Source organism: Diadema antillarum, unplaced genomic scaffold, assembly GCF_040938485.1.
Source record: "Diadema antillarum isolate AM-2024a unplaced genomic scaffold, OU_Dant_1.0 scf00000228, whole genome shotgun sequence".
NCBI classification, from domain to species: domain Eukaryota; kingdom Metazoa; phylum Echinodermata; class Echinoidea; order Diadematoida; family Diadematidae; genus Diadema; species Diadema antillarum.
Window position 1 is genome coordinate 302341 of NW_027271117.1, and position 20704 is coordinate 323044.

Here is a 20704-nt window from a genome sequence, read left to right on the forward strand (position 1 = left end):
ACGTTTTCCAATCCTCTGTAGGCACACAGGGATTTGCAGATCACCTTTGGCTATAACGCCATGGTCGCGTGCAAAATGATTGCAGCTTATCTAACTTGTAGTTTCTGAATAGGGGACTACCGTGCTTATACATAATCGGATGATAGACCCCGTCAAAGAGTAAATTGCGGATATCGTATACCATTGTCAAATCCACTTTTTGTTCTGTACACAGTTTCACTGGACTCTTATGAACCACTTTAGCATTATCAAATCATGGAGTATAAGAATAATCTTATGTTATTTCCTTGAAACGGCTGCATTTGCATGAGCGGGAACAGTTTGGCATCATACATGACTAAATGCATGTATTATACAAGGTTTCAGGACACTTTGAACCGTGTCCCCCCCCCAAAAAAAAAACAAAAAACAAAAACAAAAACAAAAACACAACAACAACAACACAACCCAAAACAAAGCAAAACAACAACAACGAGTGAAATGTTGTCATAACTATGGAACAAATAGCATAATATTGACACGTTCCCTTATTCCTAAATGACGTGACAGAAAACTTTCCTCACCGAAATCATTCTGTCGTTATTCAAGTACAAGACATTGATGATTATATACCTAGTTCGATTAAAAGTATACATGGAGTCATTGCAAAAGTATATATATCTAATGAATAGCATGCTTCAGAACTACATCATTGTCATTTATTCTATGACGCTAATAATAGAGTAATTGTTCCGCCATACTGCCTGGCAGGTTGTAGTCCTCCTACGACGTTTGTTCAGCAAATAAGGCACAAAATAAAATTTTGCGAATTTTACACGCTGTTGCCAAAGTATCTAATCTTCTTTACCACTATTCTCAGACATAAGGTATGCTGATACTGTATGAATTAGAAACGGAAGCTTCACAAATATCCACCATCTAACAAGGTAAAAGCGAAGTGATGTCTTGCCCACATATCGAATTTGTGATTACACTGATTTTCAAATGTAAGCTCATTGACTTTTTGACTGTTGACGGAGTCGGACTTCACCAATATCAACATTTGACAGCCATCTTTAGATGATCTGAGGAGTGAATTTGGTGGTCATATAGCTCAAAAGTGTGGAAAGTTATTAAAAGAACACCACAATACTATGTCGACAGTGCTTACAAGGTGAGATACAAAGAAAGAGCACGAAATGACATTGTAGAATTTGACAATGACCTACAATATTTGACCTTGAACGCTGGCACCCACAAGGTGGTAGAAGTAACTTCGTCCAATCGTACATACATATGCAAAGTTTCATTTGGAGACCTCAAACAGTACTTAAAGGGGAATGAAACCCAAATGTACCCGTGGATTGGAGCAATATCATAAGAACACATAAGTGAACATGGAAAATCGTATGATCCAGTGGAAGTTATGCATTTTTTAAAGTTTCAGTGTCACTTTCATGTATGGAAACGTATATGAGGAAAATATCAAGGGAATTCCATAAAATCTTATTCTAACTGAAAAGTACAAATTGCCTCCACTTATTTGTCGTTGCCATAATGTTAAGGGTAATATTACCCCCACCTTCTTCTGGAAGAAGTAAATCAAGTGCTCCTTTTGTAATGCTAGAAACGTGAAACTATGCCTATTTTCTTTACATTTCTTTATACAATTTTCCATGGTTGACGTCAAAGATGTAGCTTTCTCATCTCGTAATGGCGGCACTGAAACTCTAAATATATGTGTATATAGCTCTTCAACGGATTTTCCGATATTCCTCAATTTGTGACGATGTGTTCAACTGCTAAAGTAATCTCCCTGCATTAACTTGTCCACTTGTACTTTTCGTTTCATTTCCCTTCGTGATACAACGTTGCCATAATCGATTACAGACTGATGTAAGAACGGAGGGACAACCTGAACAACATTATTTCTCTGGTGACAATTCCTTGTAAAAGTATACACCATGAAAACTTTAGGCTGGTAAACTAAATCAAGACAATTAGTGAACAATATTGTTAATGAAATGCCGTAGGTTTTTCTTCGCGATAGTTGCCTGTTCAGATCAAGGCTTGCAATGTACAGCTGAAGTATGCATCGGGTGTTTCTGCCTTGTCTGGGATACTGAAAGCCACAGAGCACAGAAGGCCGGAAACATTGTAGCGAAGGAAGACACGATTGTATACAGGAATTCGGGCAGATTTCACAACCATCCAGCCAAATAGTGATGTCACTAGTGCGCAGCATTCACAGTGAAGATTGTGGGATTTAGTCCTGCCAGGTTCTGAAGGAGATTTTGACATGAATAAATAATTACTGAATAAAATTTCGAAGGAAATAGGTCGTTTACACTACGCAGTTTTGTTGCTTACATAAACTAACAGGTTGCAACTATGACCATTGACCAGAAAATGGAAAATTAAATTGATTGCATAGATCTACTTCAGGTTTCTAACGTCTTTTGCTGAAATAATGAGAAATGGTTTTGAAATAGCTGCGATATCCAAAACAGAGCAATAATAATATAATATAGGACTCACTTTGTATCACGATCGCTGCGTTTTATTTTGTTTTTGGATGGCTCATCCATTTCAAAACCAATTTTCATCAAATAATCTTTAGAATTCCTCTTAGAATGGCATACTCTCTATTATTTCATAAGTAGGTTCTTGGTATATCACAAAAATTTAAAAGCCCAAATCCTCACCTCCACCAATACTATACCATTCCTTTAAGCTTTGATATTGGTTTCTAAACAAATCCGGTCGGATAGATTTATTTCAGCTCTTTGTCATATAAGTAAAACATGATAATGTTGCAAAGAAATATTCCTCTTATATTTCTAGTCACAAAGCAGATGGAATTCCCGTCTCCCATAAAAATATAAAAGTGCAGCACTTACTTTGTCACAGACATACAGCATGTCCTCACCAGGCAGACGGGGAATTAGGAGACAGCATGCCGACATCACTAAGTTAGAGCTGAAAAAAAAAAGAATAGATGTGGAATAGCCTGAGTAAAGTCATGTTGAAAAGAAAAATGTGGCGAATTTGGACTGAGATGAAAATACACACCTTTTATGTAGGCCTGCATACATTTATGACATAGGGCATATTCAAATATTCCCACATTTTTCCTGACCAACTCAAAGTCTTCATAACATAAAATAACAAAGTAAGACAACATCAAATTACATGCCAATTTAACATCAGTTTGCTGTATATTTTACACAGTTAGGAAAGGAGGAAGACTTATAGACCTCAGCCATTCAGCCACTGCTGAGCTTGCCACAGATGATGGTCCGGGTGCTGGCCATGGCAATGGGTGTAATGATGCCCATTATGGTTGACACCTCTAATCCTGCTACCACACACACAAAAAAGTGAAAATATAGCCCCCTCTACTTATTCATAACATTGATTTGATTTACTTTGATAATACTGGTTACAGAAAAGAAGATTACCCCCCCCCAAAAAAAAAAAAAAAAAATTGAAAAAATATATAAATAAAATAAAATAAAATAATGATAATAATAAATAACATAAATAGTAAATAAATAAATAAATAAATAAATAAATAAATAAATAAAAAGAAAAAAAATGAAGATTCTTGCGGGGTAGACATGCTGCCCGTATGAGTTACAATCCATCATGGAGTTTTCAGGAAAAAGTCCAAAAAACTGAGAAGACGTAGAACGGAAAAGGCAAGAATGAATGATCGCAATGGTCCACTTGAGTAACATATCTCTCGATTATAGATGGTATCAAAAATTGCACTATAGTCTTATCAAATTTTCCGCAACCCACTAAACGGTGGCTACGTTATAGTAACTGATAAAACTGCGTTCATGTGTAATAATACGCTTTAATATAATATACTTCACGGATATCACATGCTGAAAATCTAGATGAATCAATAACCTGAAAATACATATACATGTATTACGGATTAATCCATTAATGAAACTTACATATTCTGTTGAGGAATCACTCTGTCCTTCAGAATTGCATATAAGATTACGTGATCAGGAGAATGCGCGCAACTTCATCATATTATATCTTGCTTGAATACCTGAAAAGGAAAATCAAGTGTCATGAGTTCAAGGCCACTGTTCATGCGTGTGTAATAATTTTGCAGAAGAGCTAACTTATGTAAATGTGACTACATAACTCTCTCCGTGGCAGCTTAATGTATAGTTCAATTCTTATGCACTGCCTTGCTGCATACAGGGTGAACTTTAGTCCACCACTAACACTACCTGACTACAGAGAATTATCCCAGCATAAAGATAAGCGTGCAATGTTTGCCATTATAAGTTTAGTTAGTACACTGGTCTATTTATCCATAAGTTTATCAGCAATTATTCATCAACTTCCGTTCCTTTTATTCGTTATTAATCAAATGTGGTATGGCACGACGCGATGTATTAAATTATGCTTGTATAATTGTGTATGTAGTGAAAATTGTATCATTTATAATGTGTTCATGTACATGAATATTATGTGAGTTTATGCATGTATGTAGATATTCCTATGTGCACGCCCATGTACCAACAAAAAGAATTTCCTAAATGAACAATAAATGAATCTGAAATCTGAAATCGGAATGCCATGACGTCTTTAGCAAGACACTTTATCGCTAAAGCTACTCTAATTCCACAGAATGGTTACGAAACAAAACAAAATAGAACAGAAAACAGCACGCATAAAACTAGCCAGTTTTAACAGAACTCTAAAATGAACATTTTAATATTACTGCCTGCAAGCCTACATTATAAGACACATGGCTATACAACCAAAAACATAACAGATACAAGAAATTTGATGAAGGGTAATATCGAGAGTAAGGCCTTGGTCGAGAACATTGTGGATATTTCAAATCATGCTTTACGATGATGTTTTAACTCACCATTTTCCACGTAGTAGGAATCTGCGGGGTCTTGATATTATGAAGTGGACAAACTAATTTTGAAGTCAGAGTTGCAGTAAGCCGCTACGCAAAGTCTCAGAAGAGCTGATCTGCTATGGAAATGGAATTTGCGCTAGATGCTCACCTCAAACACGCGTGAACGAGCTGTACAATGAGCCATCTGGGAGTCAACTTATGTGCACATAAGTTTGCACGACTCCACAATTCATTGAATTCATAAATCATGTTCAAGAAAAGAATGAACATGCCCACACCAGGTGACCAAACTACTGGGTCCGTGAATTGACACTTTAGGAAACATCCATGTCATTATTTTGCATCGAATGTATTCTGTGGATTAATAGGCGTTTAAAAAAACATTTTCCACTTTTGATTCTTAATAATTCAGTAACTATATATCAGATGACACTATCATTGATATGGGAGATAGTTGTATAGTGTACAATTTCGTTGGAGGTGGTTTAAAACACAAATCAGTTTCATGAAATCCATTCTCAATTTCACAGTTAGGTTACAGATTTTGCTCTATTTCCAACCCTCTGTACAAAATTTTCACTTTGCACAGGGGTCAATGGGTGTGTATGGGAGTATGTGGTTAACACCCTGACAGTGGTGTTGAACAATGGCCAGGGTTTGAATGCTTTATTATTTATTCATGAGAAATTCCACTATCACAGCCTAGTCTTTATTCATTCTAAAATGTGGTGTTTGCAAGCACACGGAAACATGTGCTTACATTTTTCATGTGCATGCATTTTACCCTTAGGCTTTACCGTGCATGAATCCATGAAAAAAAGGGGAAAAAATCAACCCTTAAATAAATCGTGTAGTTTGCACCCTTATATATCCGCGAGTTTACTCTCTAAATGATTTTAGTTTATCATTTCCTTTACTTTCACTTAATGATATATGCATACATAAAATGTGACAATGGTATGAATAAAATGACAATGTGACAAACAAACAAACAAAGCAAACAAACAGCAAAAGATATTAAGTGAAGGGGTGAGTGAGAAGGCAATTGGCCTTATTTAAAACTTATCCCGGAAAAGTAAATACATTGTATATACAGAGAAAAACATTGGCACACACACACACACACTCACACATACACACACATGCATACACAGACAAAAACATGGACCAGCGCATATCAGCAATACACAAGATGTCATTTTCACAAACACACCCTATCTTGCTAGTCTCTTATAAATTCGTAAAATGATATTGGTAACTTCCAGAAAACCTTTCAAGTAAAATACGTTTGAAAGCTTCCTTAAAACTTTGTACCGTTTTCTTACATTTCACATCAGAGTGGATGGAATTCCAGATTTGAGGGCCTTGAAAAAATATTGACTTTTTTTTCTGTCCCGAGATCGAGTCGCAACGAAAATCTTTAGCGAGTAGTAGGGTTTGATTCCATCATCGCACAGTAAGCATGCAAGGAATGCTGTGACATATTCCATTTCGATTGGTCAATACCAGACGAGCAGTCAAGTATTCTCTGTAGCTTGTTCGCAGACCCTTTCATCAAAGACTCAACTTCATTTAAAAATGCTCCGGTGAATGATTATGAAATTATGGGAGAACATCAAGTTTTATGATGTCTTTAAAAAAAACATATACATAGTAGCACCACGACGGTATGCAATATTGTATTCAAGTGTCGATCAACACGTATGGGTCTTTCTTTGAGACTTGTTATGGGCTCAATATTGCACCTTAGCAAGAATGAACCACAAACAGGAAGATATGTCTTTGTAATGGTAATTACGTTTCGACATCCCAACCAATAAGAGATAGGTTAGGTGAATGTTAAAGACACGGGGATACACGAATAGAAATTGCTCAAAAAATGAAATAAAACGAACATTATTCTACTAGGCATGCCTGGGCAGTAATCTGATGTTTCTATTGATAAAGAATTCTATTTGAAGATTCATATCAGTTTGCTTTGTCAGAATCATGAGGTAAAGTGATAAAATAAACCCGGCTATCCAGGGTACAGTTTAAACACTTTCACATGAAACAGCTCTGATTAACACTTTTGCACAATAATATTTCTGTTCAGAATTGACTTTTGTTTTATATGTTTTTATCTTAAAGCATAGGATTTCATTTGAAGCAAAATATAGCCAAAATTATGTAAACGTCCAAAATGAATCTTCAGATTGCTCAGCGAGACGGCGGCATCGAATCCCGATCAGCGAAGGCACAAATGCACCTGTGGAATTGTTTTGTACAGCAATAGAAATCTGACGACTATTTGAATAATTACATCCAGTTGGAACTTCATCTGTTAAACCTCCTAGGTTATGTGTACAATGTGATTGGTCAATACCAGACAAGCAATCAGGTATTCTACGTTTGTTTTTTTAGTAGACCCCTTTCATCATGGACTCAACATAATTTGAAAATATACTCTCGATGAATGATTATAGAATATGAAAGAAACTTAAGTTTCCTGATATCAAAAAATATATGTTCATAATATCAGCACAAGGATATGTAATATTGCATTTTAGTGCCGAGCAACACCATAGGATGGCCTTTGTTTTGAGACTAGTTTGGGGCGTAATATTGCACCGTCAATGACCGTGGCAAGATCGAACCCAAAATGAACCATATAAGAAGCAAAGTTCCACCATTTTCTCAAATCGTGTAGTTTGCACCCATTTTCGCGACTTCGAACCCTTCTAGCTCCCTTATTGAACCTTTTTTTCTTAGTGTGTAGGAATCATCGCGTCAGATGAAGATGCAGCATGCATACAAGCACAAACAGAAAATCCGTCGGTCCGGTGTAGTTGCGGTCAGACGTATTGTGGTCCCCGACTCGTCCGTCGCAAGGTTTACAACACCGTATGTATCGGAGCCTCGCCGGCCGCCTTACTTTTATCAGACCATCAACTGCAAAGTACATGTAGAACTATGGGGATTCCCCTTTTCTGTCGCTAGATAGCGTGTGACTTGACTTTGTACTGGTATATTATCATGCTTGCTCTACTCCCACGCATGTTTAATGTGTCCCATACGTTACGGAAGAGGATGGTTTATTATACCATTCAGATGGTCTACTTCCAAGCAAGCGCCGGAACACCTCTGGTTTTTTTTTTTTTGTTTTTTTTTTGTTTTGTTTTCTTTTGTTGTTGTTGTTGTTTTTTCTTTTTTTTTCTTTTCTTTTTCTTTTTCTTTTTTTTTTGGGGGGGGGGGGGAGGGGGGCAAAATCTCAACGGGGGCACATTTTATGTGACGATGTGAGATCCTCGGCGCGGGAGCGAAGCCAGCCAAGGGGGGGGGGGGGGGGGAGGGAGGGGTGAGGGGGATTCCCCCCACTGTAGGGAGTTTTTGCAAAACAGGGTACAAAAGTCGCGTTTTATGGACCGTTTAAAAGCAAATTTCTAAGGAATTAAACATAGTGAAAAATACTCAGTGCTAAGGGCTATGGTTATTACATATACGGGAGTACATAATAATGTGATGGTGTGAGATCCTCGGCGAGGGAGCGAAGCGACCGAGCGGGAGGAGGGTGTGGGAGGGGGGATATCCCCTCCCACGGTAAGGACTTTTTGTAAAAACAGAGTATAAAAGTCGCGTTTATAGAGAATTTAAAGCAAATTTCCAGGGAATTAACATATAGAAAAAAATCAGTTGGAAGGACTATGATTATAACATACGGGAGTATACATTAATAATGTGATGGTGCGAGATCCTCGGCGAGCGTGTGGGAGGGGGGACACCCCCTACCACGGTAGGGACTTTTTGTATAAAGAGAGTATAAAAGTCGCGTTTATACAACATTAAAAAGCAAATTTCTAGGGAATTAACATATTGAAAAAAAAAATCAGTTGGATAGACTATATGATCTTATACGGGGGTATATCATGTGATGGTGTGAGATCCTCGTCGAGGGAGCGAAGCGACCGAGCGGGGGAGGGTATGGGAGGGGGATACCCCCTATACGGCCACGTGATCATACGCGCCGGACGATCCAGCGGCTAGCATCCTAAAATGGTTCGGTGTAAAAATGGCAGAGGTAAAAATGGCAGGGGTAAAAATGGCAGAGGTAAAAATGGCAGTGGTAAAAATGGCAGAGGTAAAAATGGCAGGGGTAAAAATGGCAGGGGTAAAAATGGGAGAGGTAAAAATGGCAGAGGTAAAAATGGCAGAGGTAAAAATGGCAGGGGTAAAAATGGCAGGGGTAAAAATGACAGGGGTAAAAATGGCAGAGGTAAAAATGGCAGGGGTAAAAATGGCAGAGGTAAAAATGGCAGAGGTAAAAATGGCAGAGGTAAAAATGGCAGAGGACTCAGACTTTGGAATAATTTAGATAATAGTTTAAAAGATTCCCCCAAATTTGTTACATTTAAATACAAACTCAGAAAATATTTACAGTGTACTTTCTACTCATAATCTTAGATAATTGCTTGAGTTTTCACCTCTCCTGATGTCGCAGCACTTGGCGTGTTCTGTGTGCAGACTTCTCTTCTTTCTTCTCTCCTCTTCCTTTCCTGTCTTTTGTTCTTCGTAGACTTGTACTATTACCGTCTTCTCTCCTCTCGGTACTGTCTGGCGTCTTACAGTGTATATACGTGTGGGTAATCGAATGTGTATACGAACGTGTTGTCCTTGTCGTATTTTCCCGGTACACGTGGTTCAGTGAGCAGTGTCTGGGCACTAGCATTGGTATTCTATTCTTTTTTTTTCCCCAACCGGTGTATCTAAAAAATATTTACATGTATATTGTTATAGAATAGTATATCATTTACTCATTATTTATCTAGCGATCCACGTCCGACAAGCTTTACTTTTTAGTGGATCACTATTTTCCATAATCGAATTTATTTTCCGCTCGCCCACGAAGTATTAATACAGTGTTTTTCCTAAATATTGTACATGTTATAATGTTGTTCTATAATTTGTCTCGTATATATATTACATGAATCTTTTGCAAACGTTTGAACAATACTATTTCATCACATGATACTCTGTACTATGTTTTTTGATTTTCGATGATTGGAAATAAACTATGATTGAATTAAATTGAATTGAGGTAACAATGGCAGAGGTAAAAATGGCAGGGGCAAAAATGGCAGGGTTAAAAATGGCGGAGGTAAAAATGGCAGGGATAAGAGGCAAATAATTATATCAATGGTCAAAATGCTAGAGATAAAAATGCCATTGATATAAATTTAGTCGTTGAAATGCAAGAGGATGAGGTAAAAGTGACAGATTTTCTTTTCTTCATGTTTCTGACACCTTTCTCGCAATACGCGCTTTTCGTGCATGCTGAAATAAAGCCGGGGAGAAATGGGACACGAGAAATATGTGACACTCATGTAACTTGAAAAATGCTTGGCCAGTCAACAATTCAATTATATCAGTAAAAAGATGAGCCTCGGTACACCTGAATATGGACATATTAACCACTATACAGCTTTACAGGTATCTTGTCAGTAAAATATCAAACTTACTTTAGATCTGGTAGGTCCTATACTATGTTAATATAGGTATTTTAATATTAGTGTGCAAACTTCTGAAAATAAAATTGCTTCATAACAGACATGCAGGTATGAAGAATTGGCAGGGATCTTTTACTGTTTCTGTTGCCACTGGGAGAAATTTAATAGGGCAGTGTTATATTTATCCCCGCGGCACATGTAAATCCTATACTTTGGTCATGATGGTTATCCAATTTCTTTCCAGGTTGTCTCATTTCTCCCCGCTTGATGTCCCATTCCCCCAAAATTAGGGGTTAAACAAATCATTAATTACACGAAAATGTTTTGGGGTATCACTAAATACTCTTAGTGGGGCAGCTAATAGCAAACCTAACGTGCATTTTGTGATACAAGCACCAAATTTGGCACAAAATGTACATTAACATATTGCAAACATTTTCAGATGTTGGGCCACTTGGAATTCTCTCTTTATGTCCGCCATATTGAATTTCAAAATGGTCGCCATTTGAAATCTACAGTTGCGATTATCTCAGGGTCTAATGGTGCTATTGACCTGATTCTGGTGTGTTCCGGGATTTGCACCCATGCTTTGGGGCAACAGCTTAGTTTGAGAGGCATCAAACATTTACATTTTTTCGCCTGCGGATTCGTTTAACAATAATTGAAAGAAATCCAATGGCAAACTATCGCTTTTTACTCTCACTAGAACAGTCTATTGCTAATGTTCCTCTCCAGTTTTAATAGGCATAAGTTTGTAAAATGACCACAAAATGTTCATTAAACTTCGAGATATTTGTTTTTGCGCCATGTGATACTTGTAATAATGTAATAAAATGTTTTGCAAGAGCTTACGTAGGCCTATGTCTGCTGATACATCTGCTGTAGTTTTTTTTTTTTTGCATTTTGTATTTTACTGGTCGCGATCAGGCCTTGTGAGATAAATAGGCTCCTACGAAACATGAATGTGAGAAAGTAACATATAGAACAGGTGAAAATTTAGCGGTTTGCTCCGACTCTGTCTCCTTCACTTCTTTACACTAAACAGTTCAAAAGATGACAAATAATGACAATATACTAGCCTGGACGTGAGCAGAATTCGTTTGTGTAAGGGTGTGTATGTGAGAGTATGTGCATGTGTATATCTGCGTATAGAAGTATATGTTTATACCAAAAGTGGGTACGTGCGCGCGCGCGCGCGTGTGTGTGTGTGTGTATGTGTGTGATAACAACGTAGGATTATACTGTTTAAGCGCTTTGCAGCATTGTTGGAACCCCCTTATAACGATAGATAATATTAATAATAATAATGATAATGATAATACTGAATAATAAAAATAATTTCCCATAGGCCTATGGCTCTCAGCTGCTTTATCATACCTCTAAACAGACAGATTACGCCACTGCACTTGAATCAAACTCAGAATGAGAGTGCTCTAATCTTTTTAAAACATAATTCAATAAACATTCTTCAAATCTGCAGTTTGAATTTGATCATTCGATAACAATTTGCTCTGGCTAGGTTATCATTCAAAACCTCTTCATACGCTTATCTCTGACGAAATCGCTCTCATTACTTCTAACATTTTACCTCTGCCATTTTTACCTCTGCCATTTTTACCACTGTCATTAAAAACCCCTGCCATTTTTACCTCTGCCATTTTTACCTCTGCCATTTTTACCTCTGCCATTTTTACCTCTGCCATTTTTACCTCTGCCATTTTTACCTCTGCCCTTTTTACCCCTGCCATTTTTACCTCTGCCATTTTTACCTGGCACCCCTAAGATGGTCGCCGTTGGGCAACGGCGGCCGGTGGGCAATGGCGACCATTGTTCTTACTACGCCCGTTTACGTGTAAAATCGGGAGAATGTTCCCTCTTAGCGCACTGCGTGCGCTCTATATTGCGTGCGCTCTATACTCTGTGGGCTAACCAAAGAGGTTACATAATATCATACAGGGTGTCTCAAATAAAACTATGCACTTTTGAAATGGCTGCCGAATAAGAAATAATTATATGATTCTGGGGGGAAAGGTTTATATGTATGGATAGCTTATGGACTCAACTTTTATATGACACCAAAAAGTTTACAAATAATAATTCATGCTTGAATTAGCAGTGCTCACTTTTGTAAAGGGTATGGAAATAATTAGGCTGCGCAGGAATTAGCCTTATTTGCGACAGGTGAGTCTGTGTTGGAGCTTACAAAGCTGAAGTTGATATGATAGACTTATGATCAATTGCGATCAGTTTGGCTTTGCTGAGTGAATTTTATGGTTTATTAACCTAACTTTTATGCCTGAGTACACGGCAGTTGCATTTATGTTATTGTAGCATTGCAAATTTCCCTGGCAGACACAGTGATGTGTTCATTGGAGTCAGCAAAATGTTCAACAAAATGCATTTGAATAATGAATTTAGATAATCCCCATCTCGTTATCAAATAAATCAATGAGCTATTCTACTAATCTGAAAATAACTGCAATGTGGGGCGAAGGTTTTCATTCAAGTCTAAGATGTAAAGAATAAGAGTGTGTAACATGGAAATTGCAACAATTTAACATGTACCATCACCTCATCCTTACTCACATGAACACACAAACAGGTTTCATAAACAGGTCATCAGAAACCTGTTTGTAAAAGCCTTCCTTCTTTTTGGGGCCATTTTCACAGTCACAACATTCTTGATACTGTCACTGCTCAAAATGATTTGGTGAAGTGTGCGTCAGCCGAGATCCGTCATGTGATCGCCGCAGTATCGCTCTGCATATTATGCTGGGCATTCGCTGCTCATTCGCTTTGTCCACTCAGCATCCGTTGGATGGACTGTACGCATTCGCTTTCATTCGTTACTTTATCCGCTCGTAACATGGTTAGCATATGCTCATCATTCGTTAGGCGAACGTTCGAAAACCACATTTTGCTTGCGAATTCGAGCGGATTTGAGCGTATCTGGAATTTGCCAAATTTTGCCCATCCGCTAGGCATTCGCTGATTTATACGCTGTAGTGTGACGGGGCCTTAATGCCGCCACTCATAAATATTTGAAGTATGTGCTAAACTGGAGCTGCCTCACAGATAGGAAGACAATTTGATTCATGTGGCATTTTATCAAGACTCGTCACTCTCAAAGGAAGATATGTCTTTATGATGGTAATTGCTTTTCGCCGTCCCTTCTTAGAAAACAAGCAGCACATTAATAGTACAGGCAGTCAGGGCTTTGGAAAGGGCTCTCGAAAGGGCAGTGGAAAGGGCTTTCGAAAGGGCTATCGAAAGGGCTATCGAAAGCCGTTTAAACAGGGGAAAGTTGATAAACGCAGCCTTGACAACTACGGCTAAACTCATTTTGCTGTACTATTGAGCCTGTTGGGTTTAATCCTCACATGGTCCAATAGCCAGTTTCGATAATTATTATTTCGTCTAATGACCAGATTGTGTATATCTACTTGGATTTTTCCTACTTCGTCTCATATCTTTTGTTCTATTGTCAGTTCGTCTAAATTCCATTCTAGTCAATTTATAATTTGGTCCACGGATATTTCGGCTTATTGGATTTGGATTTTGGATATATTTATTCAATATTTCATAAAAACCATACAAACAAAGAAAATGCCCAACATATATGTACAAATAAATTACATTCAGATGTGTGTTTACAAATTTTAGTTGCTGATATGTCTGCAATAGATACAAAAATGTTACCATCAACATAAAAAATTATGAAATTAGTAACTTGACAGGAAGGCGGAGCTTAGGCTATGAGGGATTGTGTGAAGCCAAGTCCTGTAACATGTACCAAATGGATAACATAATTATCAATTACAAAATTACCAGTTGCACAAAAAATAGACACCCATACACATTATGTTAAACAAAAAAAAAAATCTTATAATAAACATTTTTACGATGCATTTATTCTAAAGAGTGTCTGTCACTTAAATACTGCTTATAAGATGGGTTTTAAAAGTCGTATATGGAACGCCTGTCGCACCCAAATTATTATCTCATAAGTCGCAAAAAATTGAAAATGACTGCATTTTCAGAAATTGGTGTATATTAAAAAGTACTGAACCAAATTTAATGATTTTGGTATCATAGTATTCTGCGGAAGATGTTCTTTCTCATGATGTCAAAAGATATATAACTTTTAGACCGCAAGGTACTGAAAATCCACCGTTCCGCTTTTTTTTTTTTGGGGGGGGGGGGGGGGGACACCCGGTATATGGATTTATGAGGTTGTCATTTTTTGTCTTTTTTTTTTTTTTTTTTGGTAGTGTTGTTATTCACTTACAACTGGGAACCAAAGTCTGTCCAGGCAGACTTTAGTTTCCAGTTGTCATACTATTAAACAGTTTAGCCTAACCAAAAAAAATAAAAATAAATAAAAAAAATAAAAAAATTAAAAAAATCATCCAAATGGAGTGGGGGAGGGGGGTGCGGGTTCGGGGGATATGCCTATACATTCTCGCTAATCGAAGTCAGAGGAAAATCACTGGAGACTTCAGGACACAAGTCGTACATGCTAAATTGGAGCTTTATTGGAAGATGTTTCAGAATGCATTATGAGCAGGTTGATGAGCAAGTAATCATTATAAACTCGGCAGTCAGTATAAACAGGAAGGTGTTTCCACTCACCTCCCTGGTATAAAATACGTGTTTAAAACACATATTTAAAAAGATTTCAAATGGACGTTATATAAACGTTTTTTAAACGTTTAATGACAAAAAAAAAAACTTTCGGAATTTTTAAGGACCTTTAGAAAAGCTTTTGGACGTTATAGACGTCAGTAAAACCTTTTAGGAATATTCAAAACGTTCTGTGCACGTTCTGCGGACGTCAAAAAAACCTTTGAAAACCATCTAGAACGTTCAAAAAAAAAAACGTGTTAAGAACGTCTAAAAGGTCTTATGACCCGTTTCAGAACGTTTAGAGAACCTTTCATATCCGTCTAGAACGTATAGTAAACCATTAAAGAACGTCTAATGTTTATTTTTTATTGGGTATTAAAAAAAAATCATAGTTATGAGACTATACAGGCACAATCTGTGATTAATGTATCCTAATCCTAATCTTATACAGTCCTATCCGAACCTGTTCCTAATGTCCTACCACCTAAGTACATCCTATTCCCAATTGATGAATCTGTATCACATTCTTTTATATACCAGTAAAATGTTGTAATGCATGAAGACATGGTTACTAAAACTAGATCACACACACCTTAATTAGGCCTATTAACATTATGAAATAACTCTTCATAACACAATTTGAAATTATGAATAACTGAACAATAACGTAGGTAAGTTTATTTTTGACACAGAAATTTTGAAACCAGCATAAATCTTAAAATTTCAAAGTCTTTTATTCATTTGCACTAGTTCTCAAATCTTATATAATTTTCTTATTTGAATATTCATAAATATGCATGAATATTCACGATCAAGAAACCAATGACGAACACGTAGCGGACCAAATAAAAACGTGTTTGTTCTTTTTTTTTAAGTTCATTAAAGACGAAGTCGACATAGCTGACCTAATAAAAACGTTTCGTAACGTCCATTGACGTTTTTAAAACGTATTAAAAAAAAACCAAAAAAAAACTGTGCTTTGCGGCAAGTGCTAAGTCCCAACTTTGACGTTGCATGTACGTTTTAAAAAACGTCCATTTTATACGAAGACGTATACGGAACCTCAAGAAAATGTTTAGGAAACGTTTTGAAAACATGTGTTTGCTGGGTCTCTGGTATTAGTTCAAAACGAAAGGGTGCCTTTGTCAATCAAACACAGGCAAACGGAGAAAGTTAATCACTGGTCACTGCTGACAGCGATAACATTGTTTTCAGATTATTTATGGGCTGCCTTATTGATATACATTACCGCGACAGCATCAGAAGTCGAGTGAGCGTCAGGTATAGTGTCCGTTGAAGCCACGAGAGAAAATTTGTTTGAATGTTAGGAAGTATAGGATTAGTGCTGAAGTATTGATGTGTATGTAGGCCGTATGGGAGAAAGAAATGGCACTTACATCCATATTTATGATCGTTTTGTTTTTATTTTACGACAGTGTTCAAATGTTTATAGGATGACGTCGACAATTGTCTGTGTGATGATTACAAAATCACGTTTTGGTCAATAGTTTAGCAAAATGTTTAATACGAACACCCCAATCATCATCTGTGTGACAACAAAGTGATTGTGTAAACGTTTTATATACTTTAGTAATAATAAATTATGTTAAAAGGAATGATAAGTGAAACATTGTGCCAACATCCAAGTGACGTTTACATGAATGGTTGGTCCGCCGTGGCACAGCGTAACTATTGCAGTATGTACAAGGTTGAGCCAACATTAGTCCTAAACCAAGACGATGTTGACTCCATTAGAAATTTATTGTCTGCAGACAGTGTTCAAAAATTCATTCTGATAGCATTCTTCGTCGTAGGCATTACAGATGTCGTTGAGAAATATATTTGAAATCAATCTTTCCGTGAATTGTGATGTGAAATACATGCATTTTTGGGTTCAAAATGTGATATTTTTCATACTTTCTTTTCTATTCTGTTGTATATATCACAGATACATCACAGATTTCCTAATTTTCTTGATTGATTATAATTAAATATGTTGAAATTTAAAGGAGTGATACCTTTCTTATTTCTTATTCCTCAAACTTTTACCAATCATGATTATTTTCTAATTTGCCTTTTTCTTTTAGAACAAGTTATGTTTTAGGGTGGGCTCTCCTTCTTCTAATCATATGAGGTTTACAGACCTGTGAATTCCCCTATTTCAACGTTTGCCGTTGTATCTCAGCCCGGCAAAAGTTGTCGTCGATTTCTACAGCCTGTATAGGATGCATCAGGATGCATGCAGAAAATGTACATTTGTTTGGGAAGAAACATAGCACTAATACATTGTGCTACTAAAGTAGTCATTATGAGCAGTTGCATTGGCAGAAGGGGATGGAACAAACTTTATGGACATGGTACACTTGACTAATTTTCTTACCAGAATGTTAGTTTCAATAATTTTCATGTTTCTTTTTTTTTTATTTCATGTGCTTTGTTTAGAAATTCTTGTGTCTCATGCTTATTTCTTGTGATATACATATATATTATGTTTGATATAAGTGCAACTGAAAAACTTCATGACTGCTCAGGGGATAGTTTTGAAAGCATAAACATTGACAAATATTGGTTTGAACATCTTGATTCCCTGCTTCTGTTAGTGTTCCTGTGATACATAACAACAACAACAACAACAACACCAAGTCAATGTTTAAATATTCAATTCTATCATTTTATTGCATCGACTTACTCTAAGGGTGGGTGCGAGGCCATGTGGGCAGTGAAGGGAGGGATCGAGTATAGGCATGATATTATATCACGACTGATGATAGTGGTGGTGATAATGATGGTGATGAAAAAATATGTGAGATATTTCGTGAAGTTGTTTATGGACTGGTGATATGAAGAAAGTATTAATAGCGGTGGTGATAAAAGGACATAGATTGATTGTGGTGATGTGATGACACAAATGATATTAATAATATAGGTTTTCCCATTCATTTTCAAACTTTTTTCATTCAATTTCACAAATTTTTACTTCAATTTCGTCGCGGAATGTCGAGACTGAGTAGGCCAATCTTACTTCCAATTCGTCTTTCGTCGTTCATTTTCAAATAAAGTCCATTCAATTTAGTCATTTGGCATACATTTTCGACATTTACAGTTCAAATTCGTCAGTCTCACTCGCAGCACTCAAAACAGCAGGATCTATTTCGTCTTTTGTCAATCATTTTCGTTAATGTTTCATTCATATTCGTCTCATATCTCTACCCGGTGTGATTTTCCAGTCATTCATGTATTTTTTTCCTGTAACCGTTCACATTTTACATTCAGGAGTTAACATACACCTAAGTGCCCCCCCCCCCCACACACACACATAGAGAACCACAGACAGACACACACACAAGCAATCCGAGTACACCTCCACTGAAACAAACATACATGTACCATGTGTACGTATACCGTGTCGTAAACGAAAACACTGACAAACAATTTCTAGGCAAACATAATTAAAGACAAAATTTAAGTGTAGACAATTATGTTTGCTTCTTTCCCGGGTATAAAAATTAAACTTTTCCTTATGCATTAGGCCTATGAGGCGAAAACCTGAACATTACCAGTTAAAGTCCAAAATGTGACATTGACATACTGTCCTGGGTTATGACTTTTGACTGTCGTATATCCTTCAATCATTTTCGTTGGTTGTCTTGTTTTTTGTGTATTGTTAAAGCAAATGGTAAGGGAATAATGTGTAACGATACAGTTTACGAGAGAAACTAAAAATATGTCGGCTTAAAGTTGGTTCACCATCAAAATAAAAAATCGACAACATCTGACTAATTTGAATGAAAAATTCATGAAATCGCAAGGTTTTTGATGTCAGTTTGTGCATACCATTTTAAAGGGTGTGTACAGTTCTGGTTGAGGTGAGGATTTAGCTTTTAACGTTGTAATAGCTCAACTTTTCTCTGTTTCTCTCTCTTCCACGATCTTCCTCTCTCCTCTCCGATATCTCCGTTTTCCACACATGCACTCTCTCTCTCTCTCCCCCTCTCTCTGTGGGTTACTGACCCTCTTCGCTGTTTCGTTTTCTCCTAGACCAGTTTCCGTATCATGTAATACTATGTATAGACAAACTCTCTCATGAGTGTTTGCGAGTCTCTGCTCGCCAGTGCGTCTATCCTCATTGATGACTGATACAATATTCCTAGTATTGTAAACCACTCGTCGTAGTATACATGTATTTCTCTCTCGTGGCCCATCCACGGACACCGCCCGATAAGCACACGACTTCCGAGGCGGCCACCGTAATGGGTAAATAAGGCCGCCGATCAACGGCGTAGCCAGGATTTCATCTTAGGGAGGGGGGGGGGGGCGGTTAGTCTGGGAGGGAGCGAAGCGACCGAGCCCGAGCGAGCGGAGGGGGGGGGGGGGGGGAGGGTGTGGGAGGGGGGTGTCCCCCTCCCACGGTGAGAACTTTTTGCATTTTGATGTTGTAAATGGTGCAATTTGATGCATGTTTTTGCGCGTTTTATCGACGTGAAACAGTCCCACTTGTTTAAGGTAGCAGCATATTTTAGTGTAGATTATTATTGAACAATCTGCCTATAAAATGGTATAATTAAAATACACTTCTTGTATTAATTCTTTTCACCGAATATCATGAACGCGACTGAACCCGAGCGAGCGGAGCGAGCGAAGGGGGAGGGGAGGGTGTGAGAGGGGGGTGTCCCCCCTGCCACGGTGAGAACTTTTTGCATTTTGATGTTGCAAATGGTGCAATTTGATGCATGTTTTTGCGTGTTTTAACGAGTTGAAACAGTCCCACTTGTTTAAGGTTGCAGTATATTTTGATGTAGATTATCATTGAACAATTTGCCTATAATATGGTATGATTTAAATACACTTTTTGTATTAATTCTTTTCACTGAATATCATGAACGCCACTGAACCCGAGCGAGCGGAGCGAGCGAGGGGGAGGGGAGGGTGTGGGAGGGGGTGTCCCCTCTCCCACGGTAAGAACTTTTTGCATTTTGATGTTGCAAATGGTGCAATTTATGATGCATGTTTTTGCGCGTTTTATCGACGTGAAACAGTAACACTTGTTTAACCCTATAAAGCCCAAGCTATTTTGACCCCTTCCAGGCCCAAGGGGGGGGGGGGGGGGGGCACATATAACTTCTTTATTATATGATGTATGACCGTCATATTTGGCACATGGGTAGAGCAACTCATACTCTACATGACCCGACATTTGAAATTTCTCAAGGTCATCCACTGAGGGCGCTATCAACCAAAATATAAAGAAATACATAGGAAATATGCTAAAATCATGTTTTTTCTTTTTATTTCTTTATCCCCGGTATGTATGTTTCTATTTTAAATCAATCATTTTCATATTTACCATAAAGGAAAAGCAAGTCAACCTTCACTATTTGTAATGGTTGAAATTTCTCAAGGTCAATATGTGGGGCGCTATTCATTACAATATAAAGAAATATATGAAACTTATGATGTATTGCTTGGAATGGGTACATATATTGGTATCACATTTCATATTTCCAAAATATTGAAATTTTGAGTTTGCAGATTGATAATATGATAAATATATGATATTACAGGCAAAGCTTGTGTGAAAATAACCCAAAATAAAAGGGTAGTCTTTGAAAAATGCTGTATTTTCAATCATTTCTATTATATCTATTGTTTGATGCCTATGTCATATAAAAATAAAGGAAATAGTAAGAAGAGCATTTCAGGGTAATTCACAACC

At 37.3% G+C, this 20704-nt stretch overlaps 1 long non-coding RNA gene across 1 annotated transcript; it reads right to left on the bottom strand.

Moving 5' to 3' along the window:
* Positions 1-420: 420 nt before the first annotated feature.
* LOC139724774 (uncharacterized) lies at positions 421-4049 on the bottom strand. The gene is made up of 3 exons (XR_011710487.1): positions 3948-4049; positions 2880-2958; positions 421-2261 (listed from the first exon to the last, which is right to left on the bottom strand). It is a non-coding gene; the product is annotated as an uncharacterized lncRNA (long non-coding RNA).
* Positions 4050-20704: the final 16655 nt, after the last annotated feature.